The sequence below is a fragment of the Triturus cristatus genome, chromosome 12, assembly GCF_964204655.1.
Source record: "Triturus cristatus chromosome 12, aTriCri1.1, whole genome shotgun sequence".
NCBI classification, from domain to species: domain Eukaryota; kingdom Metazoa; phylum Chordata; class Amphibia; order Caudata; family Salamandridae; genus Triturus; species Triturus cristatus.
In genome coordinates, this window is record NC_140595.1 from 312,456,587 (window position 1) to 312,481,394 (window position 24,808).

Here is a 24,808-nt window from a genome sequence, read left to right on the forward strand (position 1 = left end):
ATAGAGCTGGGAAGGGGAAAAATAACCCTTAAACCCAGGCAACACAAGCACCAGTGAGTTGCCTCAAGTTGGCAGAAAGGAAAACAAATCAGGGTGCGTACAACTCGGCAGAAGAAACTGGTACAGTCGTAAGGCGACTTGCGGAAACAAACGGGGGTGGTGCAAACAACCAACAAAACAACAAACCAGAAACTCACGATCCATCTCAGATCCTACGAGAATCAACGGTAGTGAAATATACAGAAAAAATCTTGGATAATGAATTGGAGTACGATCCCCCAGTTAATAATAAAGTCGTCTTCAACCCACAATATGTTTCAAGGGGGTTGCACGACGTATTGAATAGAAATGTCTTGCTAAAATTATTCAAAGCTCTCCCATCCTTAAACAACATAAACACCAACGACATCGAAAGCATTGAATTCAAACAAAACCTGTGTTCCTCTGGTCAGGAAGCTACAATAGCTACATTTACTAACAAAATGCATGTTGACCTTATCTGGCAGCAAAGTTAATTCCCCCGCGTTATCCCAGTCCATTACAACCACCCTCTTATACCACCAGTCTCCTAAAAGGAGCAAAAGGCCCAGATTATCTAAGTCAAACGAGGGATAAAGACACCAGGCCAGGAAAATCACTATCACTCTAGAGTACCCCGAAGCCGGCAAACCTTCGACACCCTGGGTATTAAAAAGAGAAGGCTCATCCCTGGGAAAGGCATGAACATCCTCAACACAAGCCTCCCAATCGCCTCAAGGATGTACCATTTGCTCCTGGAACGTGCACGGTCTTCACCCAAAATTAGAAGACCCAGATTTCATGAATTTTATTACAGAATATAAGATTCTCCTTTTTCAAGAATCCTGGCAGACAACTCCATCCCCCATAACAGGCTTTAATGAATTTCTGAATCCAGCTATAAAAGCCACCAGACATGGAAGAGCAAAAGGAGGACTCTCGACTTTCATTTCCATAGAAATTCCATGGCAGGCTTCCATCGTAGACTTAGACTGTTCCTGGATGTTGTGCGTTAAAATAGATGTCCCGGAGACCTTCACCCTGCTCATCCTCAATATCTACATTCATCCTGCATCTAAAAAAAAGAAGATAAGAACTGAACAACTAATTACCTCAATAAAAACTCGCCTATCTGGATGCCAAAATTATTCTGTCGGCGACTTTAATATGAACTTACTACACGAAAGGAGTAATGGAACAAAGGGGCCCATACAAGCCCCTAATCGACAGGACACTTCTGACAAGTAATGCGCATTTCGCTTGAAAGACCTCTCAATGTGCATACTTAATGGCCAAGGTCCTACCGATCAGCCCGCTGCATATACTAGGGTTACACAAAAAACACGTTCCATAATAGACTATACAATTATAGATTGTGACCTTCTCCCGCACATTATGAATTTTCAGATAAAAGATCGGGCTGAAAGCGATCATCAGCCACAATCCTTTACATTATTAATAGCCTTTAAAATTTCAGCGAAAGTAAAGGCGCTATCCTCTCTAACACAATGTTATAATTTAAAACGCCTTCGTTGGAATAAGAACAACATCAAGGCCATCGAAAACACCTATATCATTCTTTTCCAGCTCTGAAACACTAACCATAAAAGCTTGGGAGTTTTTTATTTTTGAAATTAACAAAACATTTTCTAAAAATACTCGTGCTCGCCAAGCCGGAAATTCAAAAGGGGCTGTTTGGTTCAACAATAATCTGAGGAAACAAAAACAACAACTAAATAAATACCTCAGACAATTACGATCTCGGGGTCCAGAAAGCCATCAGGAACTTCTGCCGTTAATTGCAAAAAGTAGGAAACAGTTAAAAAATGATATAAAACGTACAAAAAAAGAGCATCAAGAACATATCTGGGCTAAACTCGATCATGCCTGCAAATTGGCGGATTTCAGGCTTTTCTGGTAACAAATAAACCAACTAACCAGTGGCCGGAATTAACATCTCCATTCGGAAATACTGGAGGCCACATGGAGAGCCCACATTGAACTCCTTTACAACGAAGCTGTACACCGATCGGCTCCAAACTGTGAAGAACAAACTGCAAAGGAGGCAGGAGGCCGAGACCAAGTTCACGGCATTACTAACCTCGAACCACCTGGGGATTCAGTGCTATTCACAGAAACTCAAGTGCTAAAAATAATAAAGAATCTAAAATCGGAGGGAGCCCCAGGTCCAAACGGCCAACCAAACGCCTTGTTCCGACATGACCCTGCATTCTGGTCCCAAGTTTTGACTCCCTTTTATTCCAAAGTCACAGCAGATTGTCTGATCCCCGAGTCCTGGAGAGGAAGTATCCTTACCCCAATCCATAAGTCGGGTCCACGTTCGGACCCCTCTATCTATAGACTGATCGCTTTAATAGATGTAGAGACGAGTATTTACACATCTAACCTCTTAGTAGAACTAGAGGCCTGGGTTAGTCTAAAAAACCAAATACCTCCAACGCAAACTGGATTTCGGGCGGGGATGGGCACCTTGACGAATATCTCCGCTGTCACTCTCTTAGCCAATCAGGCCTTCGAAAAATCAAGGCCCCTGTATGCCTGCTTCGTGGACCTTAAGGCGGCCTTCGATAAGGTTTCGAGAGCCGCTCTATGGGCTAAGATGCAGGCCTGGGGGGTTCCGCCAAGACTCCTGGAGGCCATCATCAACCTGTACTCTAACACCTGGGTGCAAATTAAGAAAGGAGACGGGTTAAGGGTCACCGGTAAGATTTCAACTCTGAACGGGCTAAAACAAGGTTGCGTCTTAGCGCCCTGCTTGTTTAATATCTACACGTCAGATCTCGACAAATACCTTCAGTTAATTCCAGCTAACCCTCCAAAACTGGGCAAAATACCAACGCCATGCCTTCAGTACGCAGACGACATAGCACTGCTAGCACAAACACCAGCTGGCCTGCAGAAACTGATCACGGGACTAGGAGCCTATACCACCTGCAACCAACTTACGATCAACCATCAAAAGACAAAAGTAATGCGTTTTTCAAAACATAACAAAACCTCGTCCAGGTACTCCTTTTCGTGGAAATTGGGCAAACAACGATTGGCCTGCGTAACTTCCTATAAATATCTAGGCTTTCTGCTAGATAGCAAGTTAAACTTCAAACAACACATGGAACAAGGAAGTATAAAAGCAAAACAACTGCTGTTCGCCTTTAAAGTCTTGAAAAAAAAAGCTCACAGGTTGTTCAACTAGCCACCTGCTTCAAGTGATCGCTGCAAAATGTTTGCCCTCCATCTCGTACGGTTCAGAAATCCTGAATACCAAAGATGCAACTACCCTAAATACAGTACAATCCGTATTCTTCAAAAGATTGTTTACAATTCCGCTACACATCTCACAAGACCAAATCCGTCTAGAATTTGGATTAAAAAACCAGAGCATGGCCAGACAAGGTGCTTTAGTGAAGTACTATTGGAGGATGAGGGAGGCAGAAGATAATACCCTAGCTCATCGTTGTTGGGTTGAGATCGAAAGTCAAGCTAGACAAGCCAACTCGACGACGAGAACACTGCAGGAATCCTTGTCGGCGTTACAGCTAGAGGAGGTCTGGTCAATACTAGTAACGTATTCTGGATTTAAAAATGCGGTAAATTCCGCAATCAAGAGGAACTCCCTACTAACTGACAAAAAATCTTTTTCCAAAAAATATCACGCCTGGGCCGTGATTCAGACATACCAGAGGCTAAAACTGCAACGGTTTCTGACTGAACACATTTCTTACTATAAAAAGCATTACTTGATGTTACTACGACTGGGTTCATTCCCCTCAAAAGATTTAACCCCGCATTGGAAATACGTATGGCCATCGAAGGAATGTCGCCTTTGCTGTCAAGGGGAGGAGTCACTATTACACTTATTATGCATATGCCCTATTTTATTGAAAACACGTAAATCCATCCTTCGGGAGATTTTAAAGAAAGAACAGATCAGAACATGTAGAGTTGCGGTCATCAGGTGTCTTGGATGGTTCTCAATTCCACTCTCCTGCAGTGCTATAACATTATGGAAAGCGACAGCAAAAGAATTGGACAAAATGTCTTCATTATAAGCAAACATATAACTCTTTGATTGACTCTTTACTGTGATCATGGCTTCCTTTTCCAATGATTTCTTCCAGATCTAGGTTTCAAAATTATACAAAAAATAATAATAATAACTTTTTTTAATAATTATATCTTTTATATACACATGTTTACATAATGTCTAGAACTAGAATTTTATGATGGTTTGCCATCCTTTTATGATTTTTAAAGAATTAATAAAAGTATTTTTGACTTGACTTGACACTAGCCCTCGTACACACTTATGAAGAAGAAAATGATTAGACACCCCAGTACACAACACTACCGGATCTCTCAGGAATCGGGGTAACAAGATACACCTTTTCGCTCACACTCTCGTACCTGTCCACAATAAGAACTGACTGAAACACAAATATAGTTTAAAACATTTATTTTAACTATTGTGCTCTAAAAGCAGTATATGAGCCACAACCAGCATGAAAATGCATAAAAATACTACAGTTAGCATTGCAGCAAGGCCATATATAATTAAGGGAGATATCATCATAAAAAGACAGCGGATAAAGGACTATAAGGCCTAACCACCCTCCCCTTGGTAAGAAGAAGTATTATTATATAATAGAAGATCTCTGGGCTTTGTCAGCAGACCCATACGTTAGTGCCTAGATGGTACCACATTGCTCTTCTCCCTGGAAAGCTCCCTCTCCAAGTGTGTGTTACCTAAACATGCATCCCCATAATATCAAAGTAAGAGTTTTCAGCAGCAGCTGCATTAGCATGTTTTGTCTAGTTGCTAGGGACTGACCAGAACAGGATAACAAGGAGCATTGTTAATCGACCTTGCTCACAGTGTTCAGACTAAACTCCAAAAATAGGCAGAGAACGAACAAAGCAGACAGTTCTCATGTGAAAGTCATAAATAGAGTCTTGCAAAAACACAGCCATGTAGTAATGTGTGCAAAAGCAGCATCATGGTTGCTGGGCTCATGCTAACTTAGCAATGTCCCTATCGGCCATGTGACACCCTCCCATTGGGCAGTTTGTAGCGAATAGAAAAAAAACAGAATGCAATGGTAAGCAGAATCAAAATGCTTGGAAAAAGGGCCAAATTGGAAAATATGACAAAATTCCAGAGTAAAAATGTTTTTAAGGCAAGTCCGGAAAATTCATCAGATTACGTGAATCGAGGAATGCAAGCCGTTTCAAATGGTCATCCCTGTCATTCATAGCAAAGAGGGATGCCATCCAGTTGAGCAGGTCGAAAGGAACACACATGCTCCTCATAATCAGATGCCTCCAGGATCATACCTGGGCAACTTGTGTGATACTCAATGAAATTCCATTGCAAGAGGCGCTGTGCTGCCTCACAGGTATTCTAGTCTGCCAAAACTCCAAGTGCAGCTGCATGCATCAAACGTCCGTCCGTCCCCAGAACAGGCCTGGTCATGTGCCAGCAATGGACCCATTAACAGATCATTATCCGGATCAGTGCCAGATGCATTGGAGCGGCATATATCCAAGCCCAATAGAAAGGGCACCGTCGGCAATAGAACACAGGTTGCACGCAAGTGAAGTAGACGAAGCGAAGAGTAAGTCCATAAATCACACCAAGCATCGCCAATGGCAAACATCCAAATAGTTGTTGCATTCGGTCACGGTACAGTTGCAATTGGCCGGGTCTGTGTAGTACCACAAGATGGGCAGACACTGCGTAACAGGAGCAGAAGTACCAGCACACCACACGCCAGCAAGAGGATCAATGGAAATCCTCTGAAGGCGCTGGAAAAAATAGAATGAATAAAGGCCGGTATTACTCCAAAAATTGTCTGAAAAGAGGAAACAAGGCCAGATCCCACAAGTTTAAAAAAATGAACAAGGCCTTCAGAATTAGACGCATTAAATATTTGGTGTATTAATTCTCCATAATGGAGTGGGAGATTGGTGTTTAGTAGTGAGTGTATCTCACTTCCTGTTCTCGCCACCTGCAATTCGAAGGGCTCTCGCTCTGATGTGAGAGACACTTCTTTGGTGAAACAATAGCGCTTTGAGTCTGCTTAGTTTATTGAAATCTGTTTTCAAAGTTGAAATGTAAGGCCAAAGCGAACCATCTACAATCCCATGCGGCGGTGGAAAAAGGACATTGCTGCAGTAAGTAACACATTGCAAAACTGTCACTATAAACGGGACGCCAGCCCGTAAGCCACAGCGGTCGTGGTTATTCAAAATAAGATAACTGCCATTTGAAAGCAACGTGAGTGCTGGAATAATAGCTGGGACAGGCGTACCTTTTAAAAAACAAGCCAGATTAGGTGCCGACACTTTACAGGCGCCATGCAATTTAACGTGTTTATAAACTAGGAAATGTCCTACTGTGGAATCACAATCCTCCCCTGTTAGGAAAACTTCCTTACCCGCGCACTGACATCTGTAGGTGAAAGGCAAGGACCATAATTCATGGATAAAAGCACTTTCCAGGGGTTCAAAGAGGCCAGCCATGCAAGAGGTGAACTGAAATAGTGAGAAGGGCAGTAAAATAACTCCATGCATTAACCACACAGCTGAATCTGTCTCACCCACAGAAAAAGGCAACTGTTCTAATTGTTCTATATGTAACAGTGTGTAAGTTGCATCTTTCATGGACATAAATTTCTGTTTATCCGTCAGATTGAACGGTAAAGACAGTGCAGAAGCATTCAAATAATCCCATGGAACTTTACCCATTTTGAGTGTTTGTAACGTCTATGCAAATTGCAATACAGAGGGCAACTGATTCCGACCATGATACAACACAGATACATCATTCTGTATAATATGAATAACAGATGAAACAATATTATCCAAGGTGTAAATACGGGAGGATAATGTATTAATGCTATTATCTACCACTGCAAGAACTTTTTCCAAGTTGGCCTAGGTCAAATTGGCGCAGTCGCACCACAGCTTCCATCTGCGACGGTTTCGAAAATTCATTATATGCTTCATAAATAAATAGTTTTGATCTAGGTGATTTAGGTCCTAACAAAATCAGCTAAATTGATGTCACTCGATAAAAGTGACAAGTGTCGTTTCACTGACGACATTGTGGAATGTTCCAACCATTGCTGACACAATTTCCCCACCAAATAAATGCAGACTGAATGAGGATGTGGGAATCATGGATCAGGTCTAGTTTGTGGGAAACCTGTTGTTGCATTAAGAAAACGCAGTTGACGTGCATTGGAACTTGTTGGCGACAACAACCATCCCAAGGGGTCGATGTCAGAAACATTTATACTACCATTTTTGAACAGGCATGCAATACATCAATCGTATGATTGGTGTGTGTACGCCATGTATCATACTCAGCCAATGAAGGAATAGAAGGAACATTCACATTTTTGGCTGTAGCCAAACCAAAACAAGTAGTCTGCTGCACCGTGTCATTTATAAACAAAATCTGAGTTTGCATCAAACTTGCACGATGCAGAGCTTCAGTACCTTGGACTTGCCAATCTTTAGTGCCCCAAATGAATTTCAAATCAATGATATCTTTCCAATGTTCGTAACGATGTAAGGCCAAATCAGTACTAAAGGAATTAGAATAAATCAACTTAGTGTGAGTCAATATGAACTTAGATTGAGACGGCAATTGTAATTTATAGAAATAGGACTCTGGATTGGACATATTATAATCAGAGAAGTATGTGAACTTACTCTGTAGATCATTAGAACTCCCCTGTAAACTGAGAAAAATGAAAAATCAGTCTTAACGTGTTCGTTTTATGCAAGAAATGATGGCCATAATGTTGGTAACAGAATAAGTCCGCATAAATGGCCGAATTGAAATATAAATCTTCAGCATCAAATGCAGCATAATATTTTAAATCAGAAAACAATAAATGAACTGCTTGAACATCCCAGGTGTCAGAGTGCATGTCTTGTGATACCACAGCTCCTAGTGAAACATGAAACATGTATGGAATATTCAGGACCTCCGTCGGACCATGGATATCGAATGCAACTTTATCCCAAATTATGCCATCTGCAACAGGAAGGCCGAAATGTTCACGAGGGCTTGATCTCTTTTCATGATATGGGACGATGTATGGGGCGCCAGAACTCCATCAACCAACTTCACAGCAGAGCATTCAGGCAAATAATGACCATTGATCAGCAAGAAGAACACTGTTACAAACCCAATCCACATGAAAAAGAAGATAAGTGTGAGTACCATCCAGATGTATGTCCACGGTGGGACCAGGTAAGTCTTCTTGAACCAGTTAAAGAAAAGGCTGGTCCGTGCTGGTGGAGTTTACACAGATGAGGGCGAAGAAGATGAATCGTAGGAGAAACTTGTACGATCCATGTAATAACCGCTGGCTCCCAAACGCAACAATGGAGACTGTGCAGCATCAGATGGTTGGGCTATAGTACTGTCAGGTACGTCTATGAGGACCTCAAATTTAAGAGAATCATACTCGACGTCTGCATTAGGGAAATCAGAAGTGACGGCTGGCAAGAAATCAATAGAAGTCTCCAACTCCCCCTCGATCATGCGGGTAGTAGTTGAAGAAGCCGAAGCAATCGGATTCAGTGAAACTGCTCGGCTGGGAATGCAAGGAGTCATACTATTCAGTAACTGCCATATGGTGTAACTTGACAATGTCAATGGAAATAAATCTGTTTTCCTTGCGGCCAGGCAAAGGAGGTAAAATTACTGTACAGGTACCCTTCAATCCAAGAACTGGGACAGGTCCATGATAAGAGGGACCAAATTCTTTTTTATTCTCCAGCTTTTCTCAAATCAGATCACCAATTTTAGGAAGCCAGTCGGTAACAGGAATCAGCACCGTTGTTTCAGTGGATGAGTGTGAATGTTCATTAGCCAGTGTGTCACAGGTCTTTTGTAGTTCCTGCAACATAGTAGAATGGTTATCTATGTCAAATGTTGCGGCAGCCGCCACAATGTCTAGACCATCAAGGTCTAGCACAAACATTGTAATGCCAAAGAGCATTTCATATGGGGTCCGCCCACCCAGAGATCTTCTTGGGAGATTATTTAGTGCACATTGAACCCCATACAAATGAGTTAGCCAACCCCTGCCAGTACCTAAGACTCTAGCTGTCAAAAATTGCTTTGAGTCACGGTTCATTCGCTCCACTATAGAATTGCCCTCAGGCTTGTATGGAGACGAAAACTGCACCAGCACCCCCAGAGACCTCATTGCGTCCTTGTAAGCCTTAGAGGCAAACGCAGGATCTTGGTCAGAATGGAAGGTGCCAAAGGCAAAAGTCCTGACAAAGACAAGCAAATCTCTAATGCCATTTTGAGCATCAGCACTGCGTTGTGGCCAAACCCAAAGGAATCTAGTGCACGAATCAACTGCAACAAAAATATGTTTATATGCAGTATCGGAAGTCAAAGGACCGCAGTGATCAAGAGAAATACAACCAAATGGTTGATTAGAAATGTATAGCTGTGTATGTGGTGGACGTGCAACCGTAGATGGTTTAATCTGTTGTCAAATGTCACAAGAAAGTACATAATTACGGGTTTGTTTGTATAAACCACGCCACCAATAACATTGCTGTAAAACAGTAAAAGTCGTAGAAACTCTGGCATGTGCAGAAGCCATGCCTTCATGTGCGGCTATGATCAAAGGAAGTCTGCGGTCCTCGTTGGGAATCAGCCGATCCCCAACGGATGGTATCGTAGCAAATGGGACTTGCTCAGGGAACAAATGATAAGAATAGTTAGAAGGGAAACCTTGTGGGAAGTCTGTCCCACCCTTCGTGGCAGCAATCGCCGCAAGAATATCATCTATCTTAGTCATGCACCTACTAATTGCTGCTCCTGAACAAGTGGCTACTGCAGATTTGACTGCCTCATCAGCCAAAGAATTACCAACAGCATGTCTTCCCACACGCTGATGGCCAAGAGTATGAATAACCTGTATGAGTGGCAAACATTCTTTAAGTTCTGCCACTCGGACCCAAAGCATTTTATGCTTTATTGTGCTACCTTTAGAGTCTCGATAATCATTCTGAGACCAAAAGAACAAATTGTCATTGAAAGCCTGCACACAGTAGTAAGAATTGCACACAACAAGAGTGTTCACATCAGGATGTGTGAATTCTAGAGCTAGAATCAAAGCATGCAGCTCTGCCAATTGAGCCGTACAGTCCCCAAGTACCTGTGTATGGACTATAGAAGACTTAAATTCCCCATTTACTATTGGGCCAACCACAATAGCACAAGCCGCCGAATAAACATGCTTTGTCCCGAACGCTGGTTGAGCAGATCCATCGGTATAGATGATACATTTGTACTGATCCATAGGAAGCAACGACAACGGAGGAGGATGAACATGTTCATATTGTAAAAACTCCTGTGTCTGTGATGAGGGATCAAAGATAAACGTGACATCAGCCGATGTCAAATAACTCACCCATTGTATCCAATGTGAATGCAAAGCTTTAGAATTCGGAACACTTGCCTTAGTCACTGCTTCTAAAGTAGGTACAGGCGAAACCATAAGAATGCGTTTTCTCTGTGCCAGAGAGAGTTCCTTCAGAATCGCCATCTGGACCGCAGTTAGAATTTTCTCAACCATGGAAAATAGCATTTCCGCCGATGTGTACAAATGCGATTCATAAGCTATTGGTACTGTATCACCTTCATTGAATGTCAAATATGTGAAGCCTACAGCCCCTGGCACAATTCTTATGACCAAGTTCGTAGAATTATCATGTGTTAACAAGAAGTTGGTAGCAAGCAGATCAGACTGCAAAGACCGAAGAATTGAAGTATGTTCCAGAAACCAGCTGGAAGACAAAAAAGAGGGTTGTATCAATGTATAAAGCAGATGGGACTGCACGGGAGGACCCCTGCCATCTAGGGCATAGGCCTTTCCCTGAATCTGCTCGCGCTGAGCTGGGACAGGCCGGCAGGCTTCCTGACACTCTTCTGGTCCATCTTACTGGTCCCCCTGTGACTGAAGATGGGACACGATAACCCCAGCCGTCTAAGGCAGCCCAAATGAAAATGGACCAATACACCACCTCAGTGCCTGACAACAGGATCGCAGCGGGGGAGTCCCCATCAGTACCCCTGGCCCAACCCCTGTGGACCTCCCAGCCATCCTCAAAGTGATCCAAGACTCCAGGGAGGCAGTTGAATCCAAAGTGGAGGGTGTTCGTATTCACGTCTCGCTCATGCGCCAGGACCTCCGTAAGGTAGCATAGAGAGTTACTGTGACCAAGGCACGGATCTCGAAGACCGAAGATTATTTTGGGACTCTCAAACGTCAGGTGTCCCAACTGCTGTCCTCATTGGCGGCTCTTGACGAGTGGATGAAAGACGAGGAGAACCACTCAAGTTAAAATAATCTGCACCTGATTGGCCAACCGGCAGGGATTGTGGGCTCCAGAATGGACGATCTTTTGGAGGAATGGTTCAGATCCTGGGTTTCGGGTGATAAGTTATCCCACTGTTTTGTGGTGGAGCAGGTGTACCGAGTTCTGACCATAAGGCCTACCACGGGGGCCTCCCCATGCCCTGTAGTGGCGCACATCCTTAACCACCAGGATCGGGACACCATCCTTGTAGATTCAAGGACTCCACCTGACCTGAGACATTCCAACGCAAAAAGTTTTATCTTTCCAGATTACACCAAGGCAGTCCAACAGAGCAGTCGCACATTTGAGATCATGAGGCCTCTCTCTCAGACAGTCTGGCGCTCTTCAAATCCACTGAAAGTCTGCCTGGCTCATTGAATTAGAAGTTGGATGGTCACCAATAGAGACACGTATAGGGCCTTCCACTGTGAAGCTGGAACATTCAAGGCTGTGCCGGAGGTGGTAATGTATATCTACAGACTGGACTGCCAAACTGATTGGGGGCAAAGGGAGGTTCCTACTACACGTAGTAACCTATCATCAACTTATGAGTCAGGCAAGATTATCCGTACATGGGCGAATGAAGCTCTTGACTGTGTGGTTTTTCGCCTACATTTATTTGTGAATGTTCTTAAAAGGGGCAACAGAGGCTTCAAGGGTAGAAGTATGGGGAGGGAGGGTGTAGGGGGATATGTTGTTGTAGATAGATTTGTTATTTTGAATTGTTTTCTTTTCAGGTACTCACCACACAAGCTCTCTACTGTATTAGTTTTTACTTTTGGGCAGAATCTTGAGCTACTGACCATTGTACCAGAACTGCTTTTGGGGACCCTGGCCCATCCCCGCCACTTACTATCTCAGCCCCCCAATGGTTAGAATTGTCCCTGGGAATGTGAATGGTCTCTTAGAACACGTTAAAAGATCAGCGGTTCTGCGGTACATTAAGAGATACAAACCAGATGCAGTCCTACTTCAGGAGACACATCTCCGGGGTGTTCGATGTTCTTTCCTGGGATGCTTTGGGTATGACCTAGTGTATCATGAGGAGTTCTCTAGAGGCGGGTGGCGGTTCTCTTACACAAAACCTTCCCAATGGTGGTATCTGATGCTCATGGGGACCCCCAGAGGCAGTACATAAGCATAGAAGGGCGCGTAGGGGCTAACTCAACCTAATTTCCTGCTATGTTCCTTCGCAACTCTTACAACCCACACTACGAGCAGTTCAATCCCTAACTGCAGTCCTCCCGCCAGGGACAACCATGATCGGAGGGGATTTTAACGCAGTTCCCGACCCCAAACAGTACACATCGGACACCCCACGGCCCAGCAGGCTGACACGCTCTGCTAGCCTCGCTTCTTGGGCAGATTCCATGAGTCTCTGTGATCCTTGACATTGTTGGAACACTACCTGGTACTCCTACACACACCTATCCACAGCCCCTAAAATCGAATCCAGAACTGATCTTTTCTGGCTGCCGGCTTGTAACTTGCTGCAGGTGCAGAGTGTCCGGATCCTACTGAGAGGCATATCTGACCAAGCTTCTCTTCTTCTTGAGTGGGGTGCTCCAGCTGGCTCCCTTTGTACCATGTGAAGATTCAATGCATGGCACCTGACAGACCAAGACCGCACAGATTTTGTGGAGGAGAAGATGCACACCTTCTTCCAAAACAATCGGGGATCAGTACCCTCCGACGGAACATTATGGGCAGAGAGTAAACCCACACTGCAGGGTCATCTTAAAGGGTAAGTACGTCATAGAGAGCAGCAGGCACAAATAACGGAGCCTGAGATCCAGATCCTTAATTTGGAACAGCGGGCAGAGGGCTACGGATCAGGGGCGGCTGACAGTCCATTAGAGATGGTAAGAGCCAAGCTGCGTCAGGTTTCACTAGAGGAGGTGCAACAATGCAGGTTGGCATTTACTCAGAGATGATATGCCTCAGTAGACAAATAGGGCAAACTAGTGTACTGGCTGGTGACTCAGGAGGTTTCTAGCAGGGTGGTCCCAGCTCCGGTGTCCTATGTGCGGAACTACCTGCAATCGCTCAAGTGTTTACAACCTATTATCAGAGACTGTATGCAACATACCCATCTCCTCCAGATGAACTTGGCTGTCCCCTTACTGGAAATATCCCCCTGTCATCTATTCCACCCTCCTTGGCCCGAGACCTGGATCTGTGGAGGAGGTAGGGCAAGCAATACATGATCTGGTTCCCCAGAAGAGATCTCTTTGACCCCACATTTATTGGCCCTCCACGCTGAAGCACTGAAGTGCGGCTCTGTTCCCCTAGACCACAATACTGCCACCATTGTGGTTATACCCAGGCAGGACAACCAGCAGATCGCTGCTCATCATATCACCCGATCTCCCTCATCGATGCAGATGTCAAAATCTTTGTGAAGGCGCTTGCGACCAGACTTAGTAGAACTCTCACATATCTTGTAAACCCGGATCAATGTGGCTTTATGCCAGATAGAGCACCTACCACTGCATTCAGAGGTTACAGCTGGACCTCTCTCAAACACACCACCTGGAGACGATCTGGTTCTCCTCCTGGTCGATTTCCAGAAGGCTTTTGACACAGTCTCTTGGTCCTTCCTTGAGGCTGTGCTCCAATGAGCAGGCTTCAGACTGGTGGGGCTGCTATACAGTGGCCCCACTACTCAGGTTTGGGTGAATGGGGTCCTCTCTCTGCCTTTTCTGATTTACAGGGGAATGCTTCAGGGATGCCCCCTGCTGCTCTTCGCTCTTGCCATAGACCCACTGGCATGCCTGATGAGATGCGAGGGTTCGGGGTTGGAAATGGGGGAGTGGCTTGGAAGACCGCACTACCCTATATGAGGAGAATGTCCTGCTTTTCCTCAGTGAACCACAGACGTCGGGTCCTAGATGCCTTGAGATCCTCCAACTATATGCAGAGGCATTGGTCCTGTGTGTGAACGCCAGCAAATCTGTTCCTGTGACGGTAGCTGGTAATGCAACAGAACCACACTGGTGCCCTGATATCCCTACAAGACGGAACTCCTTCATGTACTTAGGGATCCATGTCTCTTACCTCCCAGACCTGGCCTGGTCTCTTAACTTTTGCCCTCTCACGTAGACGAGGAACCGCAAGTTCCGCAAGTGGAGCCACCTGCCATTTAACCAGATGGAACGCATTGCTTTTTTTAAAATGATTTGTTTACCTGAATATCTATATGTCATAGTGAATTACCCTTATCTCATTCCCTGTACGTGGTTTTGCTCCTTCACTTGGAAATTGACGTCCTTCATTTAGGCAGGTACACAACATAGTGTGTCTTTCACGTTGGCCCACAAATCAACATTTGATGGAGGCCTCTGCATTCTGGATCTCTATGGGTACTATCTCACAGCACACCTAGTCCCTGTGAAGAAATGGTTTACCGGGGGCTGGGATGATCCCACCTATCATCTCAAAATACACCTTTTAAGCCTTGATGGATATCTCGATCTACTCTATAGCAGTCCTGTGCCCTCCACAACACCCTCCTGCACTTGAGTGATGCTATTCTGTTGGAGAGCGACCCTGCGCCTCACTCAATGGACTCGCTGCCTCATGCTGTTGCTGACACAGCTGTGGTGTGGTACCTGGCTGGGCCAGGTGGCAGGCCTCGTGAGCTTTTCTCAGTGGGTCCGTATAGGTATTACTTACCCAGGCGACGTTTGCTAGCCAGGGTTCCTGATGTCCGTCCAGGAGCTGTAGAAACAGTACAGCCTATGTCACACAAAATTCTTCTGTTATCTCCAGCAGCACCATGCTATTCTGACTCACCTCCCAGCAGATGCATATATCCCTGAATATAGCCCCCCTTGAGGCGAAACTTATGCCTGGTCGTCTGGGTAAGGGTGCGATTTCTTTGCTCTATCGCTCCCTAATGATTAATGCACCAGATCTTTTCTTACACCTCCGTCACAAATAGGAGGGGAGGTGAGCTGGATGACGAGGACTGGCAGGAGGCATGTCTGGTCCCAAGGGAACTTGTAATTTCTTCATGCTTGTGGATGGTCCAGATTAATTATCTTCAAGCAGCATACCTGTCCCCTCAGCGACTACATTGGATGAGCCAGGTGAGTCAGGCTGTATGTACACGCTGCTCCACTCCACTGTTGTCTTTTACCATGTGGCCAGCTCTTGGAATCCTTCTGGAGTGGGGTGGGCCATGAGATCTTGGAGGTCCTGGGCCACCAAACTGAATTGGGCCCCCGGGAGGCACTCTTGGGTCTCCTGGACGGAGTTGACAAATCCCGCTGCTGGAAACATCCTGAGCCCCCCTCCCTGGTGGTGTGGCGGAGGGGCGTTGATCGCTGTGCACACAAAGAACAACCAATTTACAAAACTCGTGGTTGTCCTGAAAACATGAGAAAATATGGGGTGGTTGGTGTACTTATCATGGACTGCCTATTTAAAATGTGTAATTATGATGGGACACACTCAATATTCAATGATCAGATCCTGAAATATGACATCACTTGTTTGTAACAATCAATGGATGATGCTTTATACTGATAACCCTAATAAAATTTGGATATTAAAAAGAACAATTATACATGAAGTAAAAACACATATTATTAATATATCAACTAAAACACACAAAATAATTAAAAAACATTATTTAAATAATGAAAAACATTATTTTTTAGAACTATATTATTGCAAACAATATTTACAACAATGATATTCTTGAAAACGATATTACTTACCTGAAAAATCGATGTTCTCTACAACGGTATTTCTGGATCATGATATTTTTGTATCACGTTATTTTTTTCTGATATATCTCCCACTCGATATTTTGTTCAAATAACCAGAGGACCTTGCATTTCGGTGTCCCGGGGTTGTGATCACTGTCACTGAGCTGGGGTCCTCAGGCCTCTCTATGGCTTAGGCGGAGGGCTGCACCGCCTACTCCCCTTTTTTTCAGTTGCTGGCCCCAGGAGGTGCCCCTTATGTCTTTTTTTTACATTTTGTAGGACTCGGAACTAAGTTTTGAGTCTTAAGATGGCTGCCATTATTTCCTGGTTGAAGTGATGGTAGCCAATCAGATCTCAACTTGGGATCTGTTGAGATCCGCGGAGGCTTTGTGGCCCTAGATGTACAAAGTTTCTGGGCATTAATTCCTCAAAATCTACTGAACGAATTTACACCAAAACACAAAAAACACTTTTTCTGGACCAAGATCTAGCTTTCTGCCCATTTGGTGTAAATCTGATCAACGGTTTAGGCTGCAGCTATGTCTAAAGTTCCTATGGGGAAATGAAAGGAGAAGACGCATTGTGGGACCCCCTTTTTTTCATGGACCCCGCTCAACAGATCACCATGAAAGTTTCCATGAGCAAACTAGTCGAAAAGTAGCAAACAGTGCCAAAGTTATTAGCAACACAAAAATGCATTTCCTATGGAAACACTATATCTATCTATATATATATATACATGTGATCAAGACACGAGTGGGGGTCGAAACGCGTTATGACGGACAGGCTGGGCAACTGAATAAAGCACTTTAAATTGGCACAAAATCTCTTGGGTCCGCTTTTCGTCTCTATGTCTCAGCAAGGCACTGGCGATTTATATATATATATATATATATATATATATATATATATATATATATATATATATAAAGCAGAGAACTCTGGGTAGTTCTAAAGTTTAGGTGGAAAGCAGCTCCTGTATAGAGCACTCCCAACACCAGCAACACTCTAGCTCTGCTCACCTCAAATGTCTGCTTTTCTAACAAAGTCTTTAAGCATAGGATTAGCACAGTGCCATCCACGCCGAGATAGAAAGGGAAAAAGGCGTATATTCACAAGAACGTGTGATAACTACCGCAAGAGTAGCGTAACGCAACTTTCAATATCGCAGCCCAGCGCGGGAAAATAACCCTGTGTCAACGTGGAATTCACAACAAGGCAGTACCATGCGATAGACACCAGATAACGCAGACAATGTCCGCAATACAACCACCCCCACAGAGATAAAAACACAAACCACAACACCAGAAAACCTGCGATGAGCCCTTCCGTGATGAGGAAAGCAGGGATAAGCAGCGCAAGGGCAGCAATACTCACGCCCTTGCGATTGCGGGAACAAGCACAGGATCAGCATATGGAAAATGCCACTGTACTGAACAAAAAACAGCAACAGCGGAGTACCACGGATGCACCCTGGCCAACTGCAGAGGACAACATGCGCACCAAAACATCCAAGCACCGTGGAAGGACAGAACCCACAGGCACACCGCATGAAAGAGACCAGTGGCAGACAAATCTGAGCCTCTGGAGTGACACACTCACCCGTACAGCATACGCACATAAGCAGAAGTGCACCTCAACATTGGCAGCATCCCGGTACAAATAGCAACCCCTCCACAACTGAACACAGGACACAACTGGATCAACAATTGTGCACAACCAGGCAAATCACATCTGTAACCCCAAGGATATGTAACATGACAATGCACAATTCCAACCTGTAACCTGCAAAAATGTTTAATTCACACATGCAGTGCAATTGGACATCTACTACTGTCCCATGATTGCCACGGACCGACACAATGTGACGTGCTCATGAGAAGTAGGTGTCAATGATGTAGTTCCTACGGGCCATTCCTGCCCTAGCTGCAGTGGGATGTAGGCCACCAGCCCCATCACCATCATCAGCATCATCGTCCGGTACCTCTGGAACTAGGATCCATGGGGCCCTGGTGCGAACACAGATGTTGTGCAACACACAACATGCAACGATCATTTTGCACACATCATCCTGGCTGTACAGGGGCTTCCTACCTGTGCCGTCCAGGCACCTGAAACATGACTTCAACATGCCAAATGTGCGTTCATCGATGCCCCTGGTACGTATGTGGGCCGCACTGTACTGCCTCTGGGCGGGTGTGTTTGGGTCTCGGAGGGTTGTCATCATCCAAGGGCAGAGTGCATATCCTTGATCACTTGTGACAGTGTAGGGAGAAAAGAGTAAATACTTGGTTCGGCAAGATGTGATGGCAGGCCCACTAATACAGTGACACCGGTGCTGGCTGTGAGTAGGGTGAGTGTAAGCCAGCCCTCAGGAATTAGCCCTGGATGACCATGGAGTGGGTTAGTCATGTCTGGTAGTTGGTCGTGTAGTCTGACATGTCGAATGTGGCTTGGGCACGTGTGCATCCCCACTGATGTGCTTTGTGCGTAGTTGGCTGTAGGATGTGTGGTGTGTTGATTTGGTACTTACCAACGAGCAGTCCCGTTCCATATGTGCCATCCTGGAAGCGCTGGTTGATGATGGACTGTCGGAAGATGAAGGAATCGTGCACACTGTCTGGGTAGTTGGCGACGACATTGGTGAAGAGTCCCCGGTGATCCACTATTGCCTGCACATTAATGGAATGCGTGTGCTTTCTGTTGCAGAAGTGGTGTGCAGTCTCCGCAGGGGGCACAAGTGGAGCATGTGTGCAGTTGATTGCCCCCAACACAGCCGGGAATCCGGCTATGGCGTAAAATCCTTGTTTTGTCTCCAGCTGTTCCTGCGCAGTTTTGGGGAAGTGAAGGTACTGAGGTACCAAGGATTGCATTTAGGACAGGTGTAATGAACTTTGATAGGGCTGACTGTGAGACTCCTCCGACTCTGGCAGTTGTTGGTTGGAAGGTACCAGAGGCCAACAGGTGCAGCACAGCCAGCAGCTTTGTCTGCGGAGGGATGGTGGTTCTCCGCTGTGTTGGGACCGTCATGCTGTGGGCGATGTGGGTCATGATACGGAGAATGGTTGTCCTTTTGAGCCTGTAGTGGGCAATGACTTCCACGGGCGTTAGGTCTGTGAGAGTGGTGCGCTTTCGGTAGGTCTGCTGTCTTACTCTTCGCTGCCTCTGTGGTGGTCGGGGGGGGGAAGGTCCAGGTCCTGGGGGTGGTGGCGGTCCAGGGGGTGGTGGGGGTGGGTGTTGTGGCCCTGTTGGGGCTCCGAGCTGCATGAGTAGCTCCATGGCATCGTTTGTTCTTCGGGTATAGCTGTGTGCGGGGTTCCGGAGCCAACTGCAGGTAGGTGTCCGTCTTTACACCTGCTTGAGGCAGGTGTTAAATACCTGCGGCCACCGCGGCTTATAGCCTGTTTTTGGTTCGCTTTGCAGTTCTGGCAGTTCGTTGTGAAAGTGGTGGTGTTGCTTTTTCGTGTGTTTTTGCACGGGTACTCCTACTCTGCATCTCATTAGAGTTAGTTGGTGGTGTCCGCTATGGTGTTAGAATTTGGGGCAGTTAACGCGGGAATACTGGCGATGTCTGCGGTGTGCACCTGCTTGTGAATGGGGTGTTAAATATATCTCCACTTTTGTTGCATTAAGGTGGAGATAAATCGGAGATAAGTCCTTGTGAATATGCCCCAAAGTCTTGTGCCATTTCTATATGTATATCACAGTAGCAGTCACTACTGTGTAATTATGGTTCAGACACTCTATGCATTGAAAATGCATTTTTTTATGTACCTACTACGTTGATCCCCATGGACAGATCTGCACTAAATTTAAGATTCAGCATATGCAGCTAAGCCAATTTTTGTGCATTTCTGTCAAGGGTAAAAAAGTTAAATGGGCAGGCGGGCAAAAAAGCTATTTTTTTACCATTTTAGCTACCATAGGAAATTGTGCTCGCACCTACAGCAAAAACTGCCAAATGTATTTATGCCAAAATTGACATGAGAGTACAAATGTACTCAGAAAGCATTATTTGCCTGGTTTGGTGTTCATCCGTTCCATGGTCTTTAAGATATTTGGGCCTGATTACAATGGCGGTGAGGCCGCCACCGACAGCCCGTCGGTGGCGGTCTCACCGCCATCGTAACCATGTTTACCGCCTGCCATATTACAATGGCGGGCAGTTTGAAGGCAGTCAGAAAGACCGACCACCACGCATCCGACGAGCTCCTTGAGCCCGCTGGTGCAGCGGAGGGGGTTGTATTCCCTACTATGGTGGGGGTGCCTGCCAGGCACCGCCATAGGGATTACAATGTCCCTTTCCTCCAGCCTTTTCATGGCGGTTAACCCACCACGAAAAGGCAGGCGGATAGGGACTTTGGGGGCCCATAGTGGTCCCTCCTTCCCCCCTGGCCCCAAGCTGTGTTTTGTGGGGGGCGCCTATTGTGCCCCCCTACATATCCCTGCACCATGTTGCAGGCACCAAATGGTGCCTGCCACATAGTGCAGGGATATGTCAGGTGTGCCATTTTTGCATTGCAGCGGGTGCCCCAGCCGGCAGCACCCGCCAAAATGCAAAGTATAAGCATTGCGCCCGCCACCATAATGCCTATGTCAGGACTGACGACATCCTGTCGGGTAGTCCCATTTCTGATAGGGTGCCGGGCAGACGTTTTGTCCGTCCGCCATCCTAATCACCCCCTTAGTGTTTAAAGACGGTGCCAAGAGTGCATGAAAGGCTAAACATATGTGTATATCTTGTCAGTTGAAACTCCATTTGTTAAATTGCTTATAACTGTGGCACCGTTTGACGAATATGCATGAAACCTAGAAGACAGTATGTTGAGATTGCTCTTGGTATATTTAAATTGGTGCAGAATCATCAATTGGGAGCCCAATCAAATAGAGAGAAAAAAGGTATTAATTTGCTAATACGTTTGCCACTGTATCAAAAATCTACACAAAATTTGGCAGAAGCTTGGAAGGATTAACTCTCTACAGTTAAATCCAATTTTGTTGCAATCTGTCGGTGGGGGGAGATACAGGAGCAATAAATAAAATATTACTTTTCCTATAACTTTGTTTGAAGAATCTGCATCAAATAAAATGCAGTTAGCCACTACACCTCTGGCAGGCATTTCAGGTTCCATACAGATCCAATGAGGGGGCAAAGACAAAGAAGGGGGTGTGAAAATAGTTTTGATTTTCTAATAACGTTGGCATTGTTTGCTGGACCTGCACGAAATTTACCACAGGCTTTCCATGTTCAGCCTTCCCTTGTATTTTCAGATTTGTGCCAGCCCATCAATGGAGGTACTCAAAAGGGAGATGGCAAAAAATATTTGTCTGCTAATAACATTGGCAATGTGTAATAAATGTGCACAAAATGTGTCCGTAGATTGAAAGAATTTGTTTTCTATTTGTATGTCAAGTTTAGTGCCAATCCACCAAGGGGGTGGGGAGGAAAGTGGGGAGCTACAAAATGTTCATTTTGTTTTACCTTTAGTGCTGTGTTTGATGAACCTCCATTAAATGTAGCAAGCAGTTAGCTAGTTACAAACAGTGCAGTTATTTCAGGATTTGTGACGATCCAATGAAATTTGGAGAGTTAAAAAGGGAACATATCATTTTTGACTTACTAATAACTTTGGCTCAATTTGGTGGTTCTGCATGAAATTTAGCAGACTTAGCATGTTTGGCCTACTCTTTGTTTTTCAAATGTATTCAGGCCCACCAAAGGCAGCATATTTGAAAGGGGTATCAAATAGGTGTTCATTTGCTACAAAACCTCATTAATCTGCACGAAATTAGGCAGACATTTAGCAGGGTTAGCTTTCTGTTGGTTATGTCAACTTTTGAGCAGATCTGTCACAGAGAAGATAAAAGGGGGCAAGGCAAACTTTGGCACAGTATGATAAATCTGTGTGCACATTGGCACTGTGTGATGAATCTGTGTGAAATCAGGCAGACAGCAAATTAAGCCCAGTTCAAGGCAAGTCAGTCAATGCAACCAACCCACACAGACAAAGACCTGAAATTTGACACTTATGATTTGCTCCCAGTCGCGGCTCCTCAAGGGAGTTCTGCGGGGCAGTGGGGCGGGGCAGGGGAGGGGCAGGGTGGGGGTTAGTAAACTCCGGCATATGGCTGACCAGAGTTCAGTATATGAATAAATAAATAAAATGAATTACATTGCGCGCGCTGCAACACAAATGGCGTTTCAGCGCGCGTAATGTAATTCGTTTTATTTATTTATGTACTATCCTCCGGTCGGCCGTATGCCGGAGTTTACTACCCCCCACCCTGCCCCTCCCCCGCAGCACTCCCTCGAGGAGCTGCGACTGTTTGCTCCACACTATGTACTCCATAACATATGCCCCCACCATGCTCAGTACATAACCTTTTGCCAATGGTATGTTAAAGAGGATGTCTAAAAAGAGCAAAACATGGTGTGGTGGGAGTTATGGTCTGCATTGCCCATCACACGTCATAAACAGTGAATTTTAGGGCTTGCTCAGTTTGGTCTTTGCTGAACCACAACCAACCTTTTAATTAAGTTTTTTCACTGATGTACATTTAAACACACGTATATTTAAATTTTTCAAAGACTGCACCACAACTAACTCAAGTTTCTTAGAAAGTGTCCATTTTATCTTTTCAGAGGGGGTAGAAGGGAGGGAAATTAAGGTGAAAGAAAATAATCAATTGTGCTTACCAGGTTGTGAAAAGGGGAATGGAGAGTCGATTTAATATGAATGCATTGTCCGTCTAATGGAAGAAAGAACTGAGCTATCAATGGTAACAACATTTGGATGATGTTTTCGCTCCAATCATAAACATGATTGAAGGAAGCAAGGTGTGTGCAGTTGGACAGGCATGGATCTACATTTGCAAAAACTATTGTCTATCTTGCTATCTATATCAAAGATCAGATTGTGGCATGGTTTAAAACTCACTAGCCTTAATTTTTCATAAAAGTTACTTTTCACACTAGTAATTTTCGCCAATATTTTTGATATAACATTATTTTGTTTTTTATGTTTGAAAGCTTTATTAAAGAGTTGATGACAAAAGAGAGATATCAGCATAAATTGCAATACAGAAACCATTGAGAAACTTAACATTGCTAATATCAATATTAGAAACCACAAAGCATTTTTTAAGAGAATTTTTAACATTGAGGGAGGTAATGGGAGGGGAGGATAAGGGAGGAAGGGAGGGGGAGAGGGAAAGGAAAATATAAAGATAATAAAATAGACCATACCATATCTAAAACTTACGACACATATTCAAATTGTAAAAGACGTAAAAAGTCAGCGATGCGAAGTTACCATCATAAAACAAGCAGTAATATTAAACAAAACTTATAGTGAATAGCAAAAGGAGAGAGTTCGAGACGTTCAAGGAGGTTTAAAATTTTCTGCACTGAGACATATAGGTTTCTTTAGGGCCAAGCAGTCCAAACACGTGGTGAGAGGCAACCAGAAAAAATCAACATTACGAGCAGGTTTACAAGTGGAGGCAAAGGAAACGTCCAATCTGTGAAAGTGGCATAATGAATTCCACCAGCCTTGTAAGGAGATAGAAGCTAGAGATTTCCAGTTGGAAGAAATATGTTGGAAGGCAAGTGCAAGCGTGAGGTCAAAGAGACCGTGTAGATGAGCAGGGAGATTCAAGGAGTCAGAAAGGCTACCCAAAAAGAGAAATTAGTGTGTAAAAGAGGAAGGAAGAGGGAAGATACGAGAGAGGCATGACCACACTTTCCCCCAAAAGGTAGAGACAACAGGGCACAGAAAAAACATGTGGAAAAGGTCAGCATCAGAAGAAGAACAAGTCCAGCATTTAGAGTCAGAGGAGGGAGAAAAGCGGGATAAAGAAAGAGGAGAAAGGTAGAGCCTGTGATACAGATAAAATAAGGATTGAGTAAGAGAAGCAGAGCGGGAGATTTTTAGAGATCTGGACCACAGCTTATCCCAAAGAGTAGTTGACCAAGTACAACAAAAATCCGTTTCCCAAGAAAGCTCCACTTTAGATTTGACACGGTTGGGATTAGGAGATACAAAAGATTTATAGATGAGAGATGCTTTAGGGAGTGTAACAAGAATATTAAGAAGAGGAGGAGGAGACGACGACGGTGATGATGAGGAGGGAAGAGAGTAAAAACAGTCAAGGATAATTGCCATGAGGGTTGTGAATTTCCGCAAAAAGGAGCGAGGGCAACGAAATAAAAGTTGAAATTGGGGAAAAGAGCAAGGGGATACACCGTCAAAAAGTTGGTTGACCCACATTATGCCCTTTACCCTCCATGCTTTCCAAAAAATAGGTCTATTTCTTAAAAGGATAAGAGAGTTATACCAAATAGTAGAATTTAAGAAGGATGTACGTGTGACCTCAGAGGGGAGAACCAAAGGACTTAAAAGAGAAGAGGTATGTTTAAATAGGGGGCAAAGAGAAAAAGGATTCCTGGAAGAGAATCGCATCACCTCGGCAAAGGAGAAGGGTAATAGTAAAGATTGCTCAATAAGAAGCCAGAGGGGCGTGAAAGGAGAGAGAGTTGATGAGATCCATCTCGAGGCCTGACGTAGAGAAAAGGATCTATGATAAAGACGGAAATCAGGGAAGTTAACCCCACCATTGGATTTAGGCTTACGGAGGGAGGCAATGGAAATTCT